This window comes from Giraffa tippelskirchi, chromosome 2 (assembly GCF_054371585.1).
Source record: "Giraffa tippelskirchi isolate mGirTip1 chromosome 2, T2T-mGirTip1v1.2.pri, whole genome shotgun sequence".
Taxonomy (NCBI): Eukaryota; Metazoa; Chordata; class Mammalia; order Artiodactyla; family Giraffidae; genus Giraffa; species Giraffa tippelskirchi.
The window spans coordinates 218,598,502-218,616,030 of NC_137276.1; positions in this window are offsets into that span (position 1 = coordinate 218,598,502).

Here is a 17,529-nt window from a genome sequence, read left to right on the forward strand (position 1 = left end):
CATCTGGTCCCATCACTTCATGGCAAATAGATGGGGAAACAGTGGAAACAGTGGCTGACTTACTTTTTTGGGCTCCAAAATCACTGCAGGTATTGACTGCAGCCATGAAATTAAAAGACGCTTACTCCTTGGAAGGAAAGTTATGACCAATCTAGACAGCATATTAAAAAGCAGAGACTTTACTTTGCTAACAAAGGTCCATCTAGTCAAGGCTACAGTTTTTCCAGTGGTCATGTATGGATGTGAAAGTTGGCCTATAAAGAAAGCTGAGTGCCGAATAATTGATACTTTTGACCTGTGGTGTTGGAGAAGACTCTTGAGAATCCCTTGGACTGCAAGAAGATCCAACCAGTCCATCCTAAAGGAGATCAGTCCTGGGTGTTCACTGGAAAGACTGATGTTGAAGCTGAAACTCCAGTCCTTTGGCCACCTGATGTGAAGAGCTGACTCATTTGAAAAGACCCTGATGCTGGGAAAGTTTGAGGGCAGGAGGAGAAGGGGCCGACAGAGGATGAAATGGTTGGATGGCATCACCGACTCAATGGACATGAGTTTGGGTAAACTCTGGGAGTTGGTGATGGACAGGGAGGCCTGGCATGCTGCGGTTCATGGGTCACAAAGAGTCGGACATGACTGAGCGACTGAACTGAACTGAGCTGAACACATCACTTAATGTAACTATAAAGTTTAACAAATGTGGAAACTAACAAATAATATTTCAATATGGCAATGAAAATATCCTTTCCTTTTTAAAAATGCTAGTACCAGCCATAACTTTTCAGGTTTGAACTCCTGTGTCACATTTATTTTCATGAGTAATGCCATAAGATTTCACTGTTTCAGATATATACTGCCTCAATTGTAGAAGCCGTCTCTCCAAACGAGATGTAATATTGCATTGTATATACACGTTTAATTAAAGAGCAAAGGGGCAACTTCCCTCTTAGAGGAAAATTAAACCTCTGGAGGGTAATGTACTTAAATAGACTAATAGAATTAAGAAATGACTTTAATTATACTGCATGTGGATTACACAGTAAAGAAGTATTACTGATGGTATTCAAGGTCTTGGACTTCTGAGCCAGCTGTGTTCAATTAAACTGGGCTTCTTGAGAAGAGGAAGTGATAGATACCAGTAAGATGCCTATGGGGAGGTTTTAGAGTCACAGCATCTCAAGAATTCACTGATAAATAGTGCACTGGCCTTAACAAATGAGATAAGAATTAAGAATGGACTTGAAAGCTGAACTGTATATTCATAGGCTGGGCACTGAAAAGTTCAGCTGCAAAGAGGGTTCTGTGTAAGAACAAATGTACCAGTTATTAATACAAATGGTGTAAAGCAAGACTCTAGAACTCCAGACTCTAAGACTAAGAGGGAATTCATCACCATAAGGAAAGAATAAACAAATCACTTCTAAAGTACATTATGTTCCTGCTTTTATAGTGAATGATGAAGAAACTGAGAATGCAAATTAATAAGTTTATTGACATGTTCCAATCTCCTACAGATAGTTCTTTATGCATTTAATCTATGACAAACTTGGGTATTAAAAAGCTGAGTCATCACTTTGACGACAAAAGTCCATATACTCAAAGTATGGTTCTCCAGCAGTCATGTAGAGATGTGAGAGTTGGGCCTTAAAAAAGGCTAAGCACTGAAGAATTGATGCTTTTAAATTGTGGTGCTGGAGAAGACTCTTGAGAGTCCCTTGGACAGCAAGGAGAGCAAACCAGCCCATCCTAAAGGAAATCGACCCTGGATATTCATTGGAAGGACTGATGCTGAAGCTGAAGCTCCAATACTTTGGGCCATCTGATGCGAAGAGCCAACTCACTGGAAAAGACCCTGATACTGGGAAAGATTGAGGGCAGAAACAGAAAGGGTGACAGAGGATGAGATGGTTGGATAGCATCACCGATTCAGAGGACGTAAGTTTGACCAAACTCAGGGAGATTGTGAAGGACAGAGAAGCCTGGCGTGCTACAGTCCATGGGGTCACAAAGAGTCAGACACGACTAAGTGACTGAACAACAACATACACTTAGTTAACCTTTAACTTATATATGAGATTCTAGAAAGAAACAGAACCAGTAGGACATATATAAACATATATAAGGTAGGATTTGTCATAGGAATTGACTCACATGATTTTGAAGTCTGAGAAGTCTATGGTTTGCCATCTGCAAGCTGGAGAACCAGGAAAGCTGGTAGTATAGCTCCAGCCCAAACTGAAAGCCCTAAGAACCAGGGGAGACAATGGCATGCATCCTAATCAGAGGCTGAAAGCCAGAGAACTAGGAACACAGATGTTGGAGGTCAGCAGATAGATGTCTCAGCTCAAGCAAAGAGCAAATTCTCCCTTCCTCTGCTTTCTTGGATTCTATTCGGGCCCTTGATGAATTGTAGGATGCCCATCCACATTGGGGAGGGTAATTTTTACTTAGTCTACAGATTTGAACGCTAGTCTCTGCTGGAAGCACCCTCACAGTCACAGAAATAATGTTACACATACCTTAGCCTGGTCAAGTTGACACATAAATTAATCATCATAACTTGTAAGATGTCATTTTCCTGATGACCCAGATGTCCTAATGTTTATAATGAAAGATTCCACTTGATTGCTTATATTAGTTAACTTAAATGTACATTTAAGAAATTCACTTTTTAAAAAAGTTTTAAAACATTGATGTTTTAAATGTTTTTAAATTTACAGATCAGATTTTACTATCTATACCCATAACTTTTTCTTAAAAATAAAGCACACATGTAAAGTTTTCCCTCAAACCTAAAGACAAAATAAAGTAATTTCAATTCAGATTATTTGCATTTTATAATGACTTTAGTCATTTGGAAAGTCTAACATTGGAAAACTTCTTCCCTCATTAAATGCACTTTTTCCTGAGACATATTTAATATACTATTTAAGGAATATAACTTCAATTTTTAGCTTTGTCTACCATGAATAATAGTACCAGCTGAATTCCATTCCATTTCTGCCTCAGGCATACTGTGAATTTGAAGTCCTTGCAATTTCTCATTCTCTTTAAGTTAAAAATGAACTTAAAATGTCATAAGAATTTCAAACCTAGGTAGAAACTGTCTAGCCTAGTATCAATGGTTCCACTATGTCCTATGAAAGATTAATCTGGAGATATCTCATAAATGATCATTATATGTGTGTGATTTAAAATACCACACTTTTAAAAATAAAAGTTAACAATTAAATTAAGCAGAATTGCAGAAAATCTTTTATGCTCTTTTGTAGGTACTAATTTAAGCAATCTTCATTTAGGGCAGATGGAGGTAAAAGAAGATGATTTTTAAAAATCCATTATATTGTACATGTAAGTTCAAAAATCTTACTCTTATATTTTATGAAATTATTTTGAAAAAAATTAACTACAGAAGCAATACTTACATTTAAAATGTTACCAATTGGCTAATATGTTATTATATAAAATTTAAGAGAAACAAATATCTAAGATCCCCATATATAAATTAGCAAGAAACACTGGTAAAAATTAAGAAATATAGATTAAAACAAAATTTGTGGGGTATATTTAGTATCACCAGCAGTTTTATAAATGGAAATTAGAGTAATTATGATGTCATATTTTGCTAATATAATTAGGAACAGTCAAAACTCTGGACCAGAAAGTCAAATACCATTGAAGAGAAAAATCACTACACCTCTTGGAAATTAGTTGTCTCCTGTTGCAGACAATCAAATGGAAAAAGTAGCAAACTACAGTAAGTCCCCTACATACGAACCTTTAAGTTTTGAACTTTCCAATATGTTAAGGTGAGTTCTCACGTCCAGTCACGTAAACTAGTTCATATGTCTTGCATTCATTGTTTCATGCAGGCATCCTCTACAAGTGGCTGTGCTTTTGTGTACTTTACTGTACAGTATGGTACAGAGTACAGCAGTACAGTATCTTTATTTCAAGCCCAGGACATACAGAAGCACATGTAAAAGCAACGGTGATATAGCTGGGACTACTGTATTGTTCAAGGTAAGATTTAAAACATTTACTTTAATTTTTGTGTTTGCTTTTTATGTATTATTTCTGTGAAAAGTATTTTAAACCTATTAAAGTACAATACTATGTAGACAATTATGTTAGTTGGATACCTAGGCTAACTTTGAAGGACTTACCAAAAAGCTGGACTTACAAAATTTGCTTTCAGAATGGAACTCATTTGAATGTAGGGAACTTACTGTATATTGTCTACTCTAGTGACAATAAAAATAGTTTTCAAAATACACATGTACATGGAAGACAAAATTGGATTTGATAAAATGAAAATATCAAGTGTCTATAATGATTGTTCTAGGATGGTGAATTAAGAGACTTTTTTCTATTTATTCCTATTTAACACATTGTCTTCAAATGGTTTTAATGTTTTCATAATATTTAAATGCTGATCACAAAGACACTATTAAAATATGAATATATTTGTTATTTAAATATATTTTCTATTTAATATTAGCTAAAAATATAATTGGAAGTTTGTAGGAATGTGACAAGGGAGGTGGGGGAACTTAAAAAAAAATTTTAATGTAGTTTTATTTAGATTTTGGAAAAAAGAGTTTTTAAAATTATTTTTAGTTGACTTTATTGTAGTTATAATATCTTTTGAATAAAAATTACATTGATGAACATATATTTCCCATCTGCTAAGATATTCTATGATTTATTGACAGATGTATACATATATACATTTTAATAGACTCACTCAAATCCTGTCATGTGTGTGGTTTTTGTGTGCTAGTGCTATTTGACTGTAAGAACTAATTCATTTTCAATTTTATAGGTGTCATTACTCTATGTACAATTGATCTGTGAAAGGTGCAGCATAAAGTTTTTCTGGGTAAGGTTTCTCTATTTCAATGGTATATTTTTCAGGAAAGCAAACGGTGTACTTTTTTTTTTAAGTTGTAATGTTTTAGACAAAGGAAAAGGTAGTGCAGAAAGAGTGAATTCAAAAATGTTGACTCACTAAGATTTGAAGCAAAAAGCCTACTCTGGGTGTTGACTGCTGTTTGGGGATAATCTTTGTGCTGTGCTGTGCTTAGTTGCTCAGTCATATCTGACTCTTTGCCACCCGATGGACTGTAGTCGCCCAGGCTCCTCTGTCCATGGAGGGTATCCCTATTGTACCCCAATTTCAAGCATTTCGGTTACTTCACAGTAGCCTCAGCAGCAACTTTAGAAACATTTATTGAGTCTTCTTTTGTGCTTGACACTTTACAGTTCTTCTCATATTTAATCCTCATCCCAGTTCTAGAAGGTGAGTCTATTTCGATTCCCATTTCATCCACAAAGAAACTTAGTATTCAAAAGATTTAATAATGTGTTCAAGAATGTGCAGGAGGAAAGCGTGGGCCTGAGGGGCAAACGCAAGTCAGTCTAACTGATCCTGGAGCTGAAATCTTGACAAAATCTCCGTTCTTCTCCTTTTATTTCCTTGTCTCATCTCTTCACCCCAGGCTGATCCCATAACCACCATTCAGTAACCATCAGGCCTATGAAAGTGAAAGTGAGAGTTTTAGTTGCTGAGTTGTGTGGGATTCTTTGCCACCCCATGGACTGTAGCCTGCCAGGCTTCTCTGTCCATGAAATTCTCCAGACAAGAATACTGGAGTGGGTTGCCATTCCCTTCTCCAGGGGATCTTCCCAACCTTGGGATTGAACGTGCATCTCCTGCTTCACAGGCATATTCTTTATGCCTATGATGTACCCTCAAAAGACCATCCACTCTCTTACTCCTCAAGAAATAATCAGTGAGCATCTTAATTTAATGTGGAGGCTCCTCCCTTCCTTAGTTTTGAAATCCTGGCTTCAGAGATTCTCTTGGAGGAGAGATATGTGAGCAGTTTTTCTTGCCCCAGTTTACTTTTCTTCTGTGACTCATATAGGGTCACAGGATGTGAAAGGATTAGAGGAGAGTGGGTATGATTTTAGAAGACTGGTTCTGGGTCACGTTCTATAGTGTCCTCTGGATTTGGCAGACATTCAAGTTGAAACTTTTCTTCTCAAACTCTGGGAGAGTTTTTCAGAAGTTCTCCAATAGCAATTCTCTTAAAGCAGTAGTGCACTCTCTACTGGCTTCTCTCTACTTCTGCCTCAGTGGCTGGAATTGGTGGCTTACTCCTCCAGATGCTCTTCAAGGCTCTCTCAGTGTTGGCATAGAAAACGCAGATGTTCCCTTCATCAGGTTATCCCTAAAGCAATGTGCTCTATCTCTTTCTATTCTCTCTCTGCGTGGCAGGTCTAGATACATCTCCCACTGCAGGTTTGTTGTTGTTGTTACTTACTCGCTAAGTCCTGTCCTATTCTTTGTGACCCCATGGACTGTAGCATGCCAGGATCCTCTGTTTCCTACTGTCTCCTTAGATTTTGCCCTCTCTTCTCTCTTTCTCCTATGTGTTTGTTCCAATTCATGTCTATTGAGTCAGTGATGCTAGCTAACCATCACATCCTCTGTCACTCCCTTCTCCTTTTGTCTTCAATCTTTCCCAGCATCAGGGTCTTTTCCAATGAGTTGGCTCTTCACATCAGGTGGCCAAAGTATTAGAGCTCCAGCTTTAGCATCAGTTCTTCCAGTGAATATTCCGGGTTGATTTCCTTTAGGATTGGCTGGTTTGATCTCCTTGCTGTCCAAGGGACCCTTGGAGTCTCCTCCAACACCACAGTTTGAAGGCATCAATTCTTTAGTGCTCAGCCTTTTATATTATCCAGTTCTCACATGCATACGTGACTTCTGGAAAAATCATAGTTGCGACTATATGGACCTTTGTCAGCAAAGCAATGTGTCTGCTTTTTAATACACTGTCTAGGTTTGTCATAGCTTTTCTTCCAAGGGGCAAGCATCTTTTAATTTCGTGCCTGCAGTCGCTGTCCATAGTGATTTTGGAGCCCAAGAAAATAAAATTTGTAACTGTTTTCATTGTTTCCCCTTCTGTTTGCCATAAGGTGATGGAAGCGGATGCCATGATACTAGTTTTTTGAATGTTGAGTTTTAAGCCAGCTTTTATCGGCGAAAAAAAACATTTAGTGGCGATGAGCTAATTAAGATAAAATATTTAATAAACCACTTTGGAAGAGTAATAATGAGAAAAGGTTGAAAAACATTGTATTAAATGAACTGGGTAAAGCTATCAAGGCAGGACTCCAATGCAGATTTTGTGACAGTTCATTCTTCTTTCTTTCATGGTATCGACACATCAGCAGTTAAAAAGATAAAATGGAGAGAAATTTTACAAATATATATTCTTTGAAAACCTAGATAATACATAAGGTTTACTCACATGAAGATGTTTCTGTGTATTTTATTTTCTTTCTATTTGGTTTCACTATTTAAAACATCACTGAAAATTTACTAACCCTTTTCTATGTTATGAGTTCAGGCGCACACATGTACACCTTATCTAGATGAACCCTAAATACTTGGCTAATCCATTTTATATGATGAGTCCAGATAAAGTTCATTTTTATTTTTGTATAAACACACTTTTAAACACAATCATATAATCCAAGGTTTTACAATGTAGGGAGTTGACAAAAATAATTATTTGATTTGCTCTGGTGAAGATAGTCTCTACCAAGTATTTCCAACCCATTAACAATCATCCACCATCCACAGTGCAGACAGAACTTCTGCTGTCAAGTCAGATGAACACTTTCCCTAGCTTTTTTTGAACCATACCATGATGAAAAATCAACTGGTAGAGCTGCACTGCAACTGCCTGTCATTCATCTGAATCAGCTTCCTCATGACCATTTGTCAAAACCAGTGCCAAAGACCTGAGGATATTTGTCAAAATAATGGTAATGCTTGTTCAACATTGAGTGTACATGATATTTGTGCAGCACTCACCATCATAAAGAAATCAACACCAGTGAATATCTATTGTGAATTATTATTTACAGGAGGCAGAACGGAGTACTTATTATCTAGATTCTAAAAATGGATGTGATTCTGAGCTAAGCAATAAGAAAGAACATTTAGATCCAATTTATAGGAGTTAGAGGTCCAACCTGTTTCAACAAAGTCACAGTGAAATCATAGGTCTACGAGAATTAACTAAGTTTGTTCTTTAAAATTTATGAATCACAAATTCCTTCTTTAGTCCACTACAGATTAAAAAACAACAACAACATATTTTATCAAGGCAATTCCTAGGCAGTTTCAAACATCCAGTGAAGTTTTACACTTCTTACGTATATTGTTAATGATTGATAAATACTTTTGAGCAGGACTTCCCATTGGCTCTCATAAAGAATCTCCCTGCCAATGCAGAGGACACAGATTTGGTCCCAGTTCAGGAAGATCCCACTTGCCTCAGAGCAACTAAGCCCACATGCCACAACTCCTGAGCTTGCACACCCTAAACCCTGTGCTCCACAACAAGAGAAGACACCACAATGAGAAGTCTGCACACCGCAACTAGAGAGTAGGCCCTGCTTGCTACAACTAGGGAAAGCTCATGTGCAGCAATTAAGACTTAGAGCAGCAAAAAATAAATAAATGAATAAATTCTAAAAATTACCTTTGAGCAAAAGAATCATTTTCATCAAATATATCTGTGTTTAAAAATTTACTCTTTCCTTTGAAATTGACATCTGGCTGAAAAGCTCAAGAATTAGTATTACCTCATTTTAATATTCTAAGCAGTTCTCGTCCAATGACTAAAAAGAAATGTCAGAATTTAGAGAAAGAAGTGAAAAGCAATACTCTAAGTATTTCAGGAATGTGTTTCTTGATCAGTCATTAAGTTGTGTTCAACTCTTTTTTGACTCCATGGACTGTAGCCCATTAGGATCCTCTGTCCATGGGATTTCCCAGCCAAAAACACTGGAGTGAGTTGCCATTTCCTTCGCCAGGGGCTCTTCCAGACCCAGGGATCCAACCTGCATCACCTGTATTGGCAGGTGGATTTTTTACCATTGAACCACCTGAGAAGCCCATTTCAGGAGTGTAGCCTATGCAAGGAAGCACAATTTATCCTTGCATTTCACACTAAGTCCCAGTTCACTGACATCACTTTTCCTCCCATAGTAGTCCACTTTCAGAGAAGCAGGCAGGTTCAAACACATCATGTGTTCTTGGCTACCATAAAATTTCAAAAATATTGACAAATATGCTTAGTGTGGTAGTGATTTTTTTGTTTACAATCCCATTTATCCCTGTCTGTCCCTCCCTGTTTAGGATGTTTTTGTCTCTAGAAAAACGATGACATAGCAAATGGAAGAAGCAAACATTTTCCATGCTTTCAATTTATACATTCAATTTTCAGGAACAAGTCAAAAGACTATCATGTATGACTAATACTTGGAAGGAAGAAACTATGAAAGCATGTAAAAGAAAGATTGTGGGCTCCACAGATGCAATAAGTGTTCTCTGAACTGGAGTGGAGGAATGATAGAAGAAAAGCGAAAGATGAGTAGATGGTGTGAGTCCCTGAGAAAGATCACTTGCCCACCTCAACTTCTAATCCTAGCATGGAAGAGAGCTAAGCAGAAAGGATTATGGGTACTTGAAAGTGCAAATTTCCATCCTCTATTTGCCCCCTTTCTTGAGTAGAACCTTGAAAAGTGAAAGTCACTCAGTTGTGTCTGACTCTTTGCAACCCCATGGACTGTAGCCCTCAAGGCTCCTCTGCCCATGGGATTTTCCAGGCAAGAATACTGGAGTGGTTTGCCATTCCCTGCCCCCAGGGGATTTTCCTGGTCCAGAGATCAAACCTGGGTCTTCTGCATTGCAGGTGGATTCTCTACCCTCTGAGTCACCAGGAATAGAATCTTGGGAAGCAATAAAATCTTAGAGCAGAAATGCCTGGGTGAGGGGGATGTTTATCAAGGCTGAGAGGGTGAGACAGTCTCATAGAATTCCTCAAGCCTCAGTAGGTCACTCAAAAGCTAAACAGTTCCCCAGCACCTGGAACAGCACGACATAGGTGCAGAATTTAGATGGTACCACACAGAGACCAGAGGCCCAGTGTGGGGCAAGGAAGAAGTAAAATGATCTCCTTGAACTGACAAGGAGTCCAGAGAGATCTTACAGGTTTATGAGGCCGGAAAAGAAATAAAACACAATAGTGACCTACATGGAACCATGTTCATCATCATGATGGGGTTCATCGCCATGATGGGACAATGTGTGCCTTTGACTGTGTGGATCACAATAAACTGTGGAAAATTCTGAAAGAGATTGGAATACCAGACCACCTGACCTGCCTCTTAAGAAACCTGTATGCAGGTCAGGAAGCAACAGTTAGAACTGGACATGGAACAACAGACTGGTTCCAAATAGGAAAAAGAGTATGTCAAGGCTGTATATTATCACCCTGCTTGTTTAACTTATATGCAGAGTACATCATGAGAAATGCTGGGCTGGAAGAAACACAAGCTGGAATCAAGATTGCCAGGAGAAATATCAATAACCTCAGATATGGGGATGACACCACCCTTATGGCAGAAAGTGAAGAAGAACTAAAGAGCCTCTTGATGAAAGTGAGAGAGGATAGTGAAAAAGTTGGCTTAAAGCTCAACATTCAGAAAACTAAGATCATGGCATCTGGTCCCATCACTTCATGGCAAATAGATGGGGAAACAGTGGAAACAGTGGCAGACTTTATTTTGGGGGGCTCCAAAATCAGTGCAGATGGTGATTGCAGCCATGAAATTAAAAGACACTTACTCCTTGGAAGGAAAGTTATGACCAACCTAGACAGCATATTAAAAAGCAGAGACTTTACTTTGCTAACAAAGGTCCATCTAGTCAAGGCTATGATTTTTCCAGTGGTCATGTATGGATGGATGTGAGAGCTGGACTTTAAAGAAAGCTGAGTGCCAAAGAATTGATACTTTTGAACTGTGGTGTTGGAGAAGACTCTTGAGAGTCCCTTGGACTGCAAGGAGATCCAACCAGTCCATCCTAAAGAAGATCAGTCCTGGGTGTTCATTGGAAGGACTGATATTGAAGCTGAAACTCCAATACTTTGGCCACCTGATGCGAATAGCTGACTCATTGGAAAAGACCCTAATGCTGGGAAGGATTGGGGGCAGGAGGAGAAGGGGAAGACAGAGGATGAGATGGCTGCATGGCATCACTGACTCGATGGACATGAGTTTGGGTAAACTCCGGGAGTTGGTGATGGACAGGGAGTCCTGGCGTGCTGCGATTCATGGGGTTGCAAAGAGTCGGACACGACTGAGCAACTGAACTGAACTGAACTGAAAGGATTCAAGGACAGACAGACGACCATACAGGCTCAGTGGCCCATCTATACCCTTTGCTTGTCCCTGTCCCCCATCCTTGCCAATCACCCACCAATATTTTCTTTTATGAGAATTTTCTCAATTGTTTCACAATCTTTTCTTTCCTCCTTTTGACAAGAGCAAACCCATGGATGCGTTCCTCTCTTGTTCAGTCCCTGTGTGACTGGGGAGGATGAGATCTCCCTGATCTCATTCATAGCAATGTTCTAGGCTTTAACATTGAAATCTTACCTCCACAGCAAGGTCTATAACCAAAAAGAGTCTATGGACAAAAACATAATTTTTTTCTTTTTTTAAATTTATTGATTTTAATTGGAGGTTAATTACAATATTCTAGTGGTTTTGTCATACATTGACATGATTCAGCCATGGGTGTATATGTGTTCCCCATCCTGAACCCACCTCCCACCTCCCTCCTCATCCTATCCTTCTGGGTCATCCCAGTGCACCAGCCCTGAGCACCCTGTCTCATGCATCAAACCTGGACTGGCGATTTGTTTCACATATGATAATATACACGTTTCAATGCTATTCTGTCAAATCATCCCACCCTCGCCTTCTCCCACAGAGTCCAAAAGACTGTTCTATACATCTGTGTCTCTTTTGCTGTCTAGCAAGTAGGGTTATCGTTACCATTTTTCTTGAAATTTTTGAGTAGTTTATGTAAATTTCCTGAAGGAAAACAATTTTAATGTAGCATTCTTACTGAAAAAAAGAAAATCTTTTCCTTGATGAGTAGGGGGATGGGGTGAGGGTGGGGGTGGAATGCATGTGTGGCTTGAAACAATATTATTATAACTTGTAGGTAAAATGAGCTTCCACCAGCCATTTTCCACATTTGATATTTTTCATGGAGAAGTTTATTTGCTAATTTGCAAGGTGGTAGCAATTTTTCTTCCAGTTGCATCATTGGACCTCTTCGTTTCATTTTAGACTTTAACAATTAAATTATCTAAGTAAAAGTAATCTTTGTTTCTTATGAAAGGAATAATTATTTGCTTCACATTTTAAAAAGGTAAGAAAGAATGAACTTCTTCTGGGCTGTGAAAAAGCAGAACTCAGAAAGATGTAAATGTCACATCAATAGACCACAGAGTCTTAACAAATGCAGCCAACAATAAGTCACCAGTACCCACCTGTGTGCAATGGCTTCATTTCCTTTATTTCTTTCTGTCTCTTTTATAAAAATTGTAACTCATTGTTGTGGTCAGATACTGTGCCATCCCTGGCTGTGTCCCTGGAGTGAATTCATCTTGTAATACATCATGCTCAAATGGGTGTAAAGTATTTCACATTTTTTTCACCCAAGAAAGACTGGAGCATTCCACAGATTTCTCTGTTTACTTCCTCAGACAACCTTGTTATATCCATTCCTAGAAAAATGTGTCTGATCTCAAAACAATTTTTACTTTCTATCTTTTGTTCCATGTAGCTAGGGGGCCAGTTTACAATAAAACATGCTTCCTTTTCACTATTCATAGGTCCCCACATTGAGTGTCATATGTAGAACATGTGTGCCATCATGCCAACATTCTTCTGCAGCAAAGCACAGAGTGGAGATGAGCCACATGCTGAGATCTACTGGGATGGTTCTTTCTCTCTCAGGATTCTTTGTTGTTTACTCTATACCTGTGACGCACTGCTCTCTCCAAATATTTTTAAAGCATGTTAGGAAAAATACTGAGCGTTTCCTTTTGGTCAGTCAAAAACATATCTTGCATATGTTTTTTGTTTGCTCAACTTAGATTTTCAATACCTAAATTCAGAAACTTCCAGGCTTTAGCTCTAAATTAGTATGTCAGTTCCTTGGCTGTGAATGACTCTTTATAACACCATGGATTGTAGCCCCCAAGGCTTCTCTGTTCCTGGAATTCTGCAGGCAAGAATATTGCAGTGGGTTGCCCTTCTCTTCTCCAGGGGATCTTCCCCACCCAGGAATCAAACTCAGGTCTCCTGAATTGGAGGCAGATTCTTTACTATCTGAGCTACCAGGGAAACCTTTTTAAAGTTGTGTTCTGCATTTTTTAAATACAGAAACAAAATTTAACAGGATACAGTGAAGAAGTCTAAAGATAATAGATTTTCTATGCTACATTTCTGGAAAACTTTATTATGTTACATACAGTACTCTTCAATGAAAAAACTGATAAAATATAACCAGAAACATGAATTCATTACTCTAGAACCATCTGGACAGCTAAATATTGACTTCAAGAAGCAATAGGCATTTATTGATAATTAACATTTATTGAACACATTTAATTTATGCCTCCCACTCTTCCTAAAGGTAAGAATGCATTAACTCATTTAGTCTTCACAATAAACCTATAGTATAGGTACAATTATTCTCTTATTTTATTGATAAAGTGAAACATAAACAAACTTCTCTCGCACAGGTAATAAGAGTAGGAGCCTGGACTCAAATCCCTGTTATCTTGCTTCAGAGATTCTATGTTTATTAGAGTGTCTCAAATATAGAGCAAGTCAGGGTCATCACCTGATGCATCAGTGCGTGCTGTGCTCAGTCATTTCAGTTCAGTTCAGTTCAATTTAGTTCCTCAATCATGTCTGACTCTTTGTGACTCCATGGTCTGCAGCACGCCAGGCTTCCCAGTCCATCAACAACTCCCAGAGCTTGATCAAACTCATATCCATCAAGTCAGTGATGCCATCCAATCATCTCATCCTCTGTTGTCCCCTTGTCCTGCCTTCAATCTTTCCCAGCATCAGGGTCTTTACAAATGAATCAGTTCTTCACATCAGGTGGCCAAAGGACTGGAGTTTCAGCTTCAGCATCAGTCCTTCCAGTGAATATTCAGGACTGATTTCCTTTAGGATGGACTGGTTGGATCTCCTTGCAGCCCAAGGGACTCTCAAGAGTCTTCTCCAACACCCACAGTTCAAATGCATCAATTCTTCAGCACTCAGCTTTCTTTATGGTCCAACTCTCACATCCAAATGTGACTACTGGAAAAGCCATAGCTTTAATCAGATGGAATTTTGTCGGTAATGTAATGTCTCTGCTTTTTAATATGCTGTCTGGGTTTGTCATAGCTTTTCTTCCAATAAACAAGTGTCTTTTAATTTCATAGCTGCAGTCACCATCTGCAGTGATTTTGGAGCCCTAGAAAATAAACACCCTTCAGTCGAGTCCAACTCTTTTACAACCCTATGGGTTGTAGCCTGCAGATTCCTCTGTCCATGGGATTCTCCAGGCAAGAATACTAGAGCAGGTTGCCATACTCTTCTCCAGGCAATCTTCCAGACCCAGGGATTTAACCCAAGTCTCTTAAGTCTCCTGCATTGGGAGGTGGGTTCTTTACCACTAGCACCACCTGGTGATAAGACCAGCAGTCTTGTCAGTAAGACCAATAAAACAAAACAAAAAACAGAAAATGGATGGATGGAAAGAAAGATAATGGAGGGATGGACAGATGAGTGGATGGAGAGAGACAATAAATGATTGATGACAGATACATAGAAGATAGGCAGATCTGATCCTTGTTCCAAAGGCAGTATTCAAACTGGTCCACACTTCAAGCTTCACATCAATCTCATGTATGTATTTTAATTCAAAATTATCTTCAGTTTATTACTCCACGAGCCCTGAATTCAAAGATGAGCAAGATTCAGATCTCTATCTTTAAGGAGTTCCTAGTCTAGAAAGGAGGACATGAAAGAAAATACATTAATATAATGTGTGTTAGTTGCTCAGCCATGTCTGACTCTTTTAGTAAGGAAGAGGGCAGGAAGAGACGTTGATTGGTTTGGCAGCCAGCTGTTGTAGCTTGTTAATAACACTTGTGTTTCAGGCTGAGTGTGTTAGTCGCTCAGTTGCGTCTGACTCTTTGTGACCCTATGCACTGTAGCCTGCCAGGCTTCTATGTCCATGGAATTCTCCAGGCAAGAATACTAGAGTGGGGTTGCCATTCCCTTCTCTGGGGATCTTTCTGAGCCAAGGAATGAACCCAGGTCTCCTGCACTGCAGACAGATTCTTTACCATCTGAACCACATTACCACAAAAGAAATATAATAAAAGTAAGGCAAAGCTGAAAAAGAAGAGGAGGAAAGAAATCAGGTCTCTATGATGTTGTTTTTATAAAATATTACTTAGTGGTGGTTTAGTTGCTAATTCGTGTCCAACTCTTGCAATCCGACCTCATGGACTGTAGCCCACCAGGCTCCTTTGTCCATGGAATTCTCTTGGCAAGAATGCTAGAGTGGGTTGCCATTTCCTTCTCCAGGGGATCTTCCCAACCCAGGAATTGAACTCCCGTCTCCTGCATTGCAGGCATATCCTTTACTGACTGAGCTACATATTTTGGGGAAGCACATTTAAATCTGTATTCCAATGCTGATTGACTAGGAAGTTTCCTTCCCAAGTTTTGGTCAGGCTGGGTGCAAGGTGAGGAGAATGTGCAGGGGGCACAGGGGCCTGAGAAGCCATTTTCACACTCCTCGTTACCTTGGTTTGACGCTCATGTCTGACAATTTACAACCTTGTGGGTTTGAGGAAGTTAATTGTCATTCAGTAAGCACATACCAGTGCTGACCTAAATTTTAATCTCAATTTAAAACACATACATGTTTGTTTAAAAACCAGATATTATTTTTCTATCAAACACCTATTGTGTCTCATTTATTCTAGGTACTCGGCATTGTTTATTTTACAAGCACGTTCTCATTTTAAACTCGTAAGACTTATGACAAATTTCCACTTCACTCTTGAGGAAACTAAGCCACTGAGAGGTAAATGTCCAGCATCCCAGAGCTAATAGACAGTGAAGCTGGATTCAAACCTGAATGGCCAAACTGTAGAGTTTGCACTTAAAACCACCTCACTCTAGAGCCCTCACTGTGGTACTCTAGTACTTTGCATGTATGTTAATGTTTTTTTACTCTATATTAGATCAAATATTTGCTTCATAAGTGACATTTGAAAGCCCGGGCCACTTTTAAACTTGGCTGGTTCTAAATAAATGCTTTTCAAAGCAAATAGTCTGAGCTTGCTGCTCCTGCTCAGAGAGCTGAAACAATTCCTCTGTAAGAGACTGCTCAGCTGATGCATGTCCAAAGAGTAGGAAAGAAAGAATTCTCTTTGAGAACTTGCTGGCGGATATAATGGCATTTAAACTTGTATGTATCTCAACATTACTTGTCTTTTAATGGGCCATCAGAAAGAATGATGTTCAAACTCCAAAAAATAAATGTTTGTAATATACACATGAATAAATTATCTCACTAATCCCTAATTTTCCTGTTTGTTACTACCACCCATTCCTTCCTTCAAAATTTCTTTATTGAAGCAAGTTTTTATATCAAACAAGTTGTTTTATCTTTATAATGTTTAGAATATTTGCACAATTTTATTTGTTTCACACAGATACTATCATATGATCAACTAATAATGTAATCAAAGCTATAATATTATTTTATGTTAAGGTAGTTTAGCTCAAATATTTGTTAGATTTTTTCAAATGTCATTTTGTTTTTTTAATTTTTGGCCACACCCCGCTGCACGTGGGAAGTTAGTTCCCTTCAGTTTAGTTCAGTCGCTCAGTCGTGTCCGACTCTTTGCGACCCCATGGACTGCAGCACTGCAGGCCTCCCTGTCCATCACCAACTCCTGGAATTTACTCAAACTCATGTCCATTGAGTCAGCGATGCCATCCAACCATCTCATCTTCCATTGTCCCCTTCTCCTCCTGCCTTCAATCTTTCCCAGCATCAGGGTCTTTTCAAATGAGTCAGCTCTTCGCATCAGGTGGCCAAAATATTGGAGTTTCAGCTTCAGCATCAGTCCTTCCAATGAACACCCAGGACTGATCTCCTTTAGGATGGGCTGGTTGGATCTCCTTGCAGTCCAAGGGACTCTCAAGAGTCCTCTCCAACACCACAGTTCAAAAGCATCAGTTCTTCAGTGCTCAGCTTTCTTTATAGCCCAACTATCACATCCATACAAGACTACTGGAACAACCATAGCCTTGACTAGATGGACCTTAGTTCCCCTACCAGGGATCAAATCTGTGCCCATGCATTAGGAGGTGGAATCTTAACCACTGAACCACCAGGTAAGTCTCATTAACATTTTCTTTTGCACTTTCTATTTGTTCTAAGGCATTGTGCAACACAGCTTTAATACCCTTAATGAATCAAAAAATGAATAAATTTTTGTTATATCCATACAGCAAAATATCACTCAATGACAGAAAAGAATTAATTATCAATTAACGTAA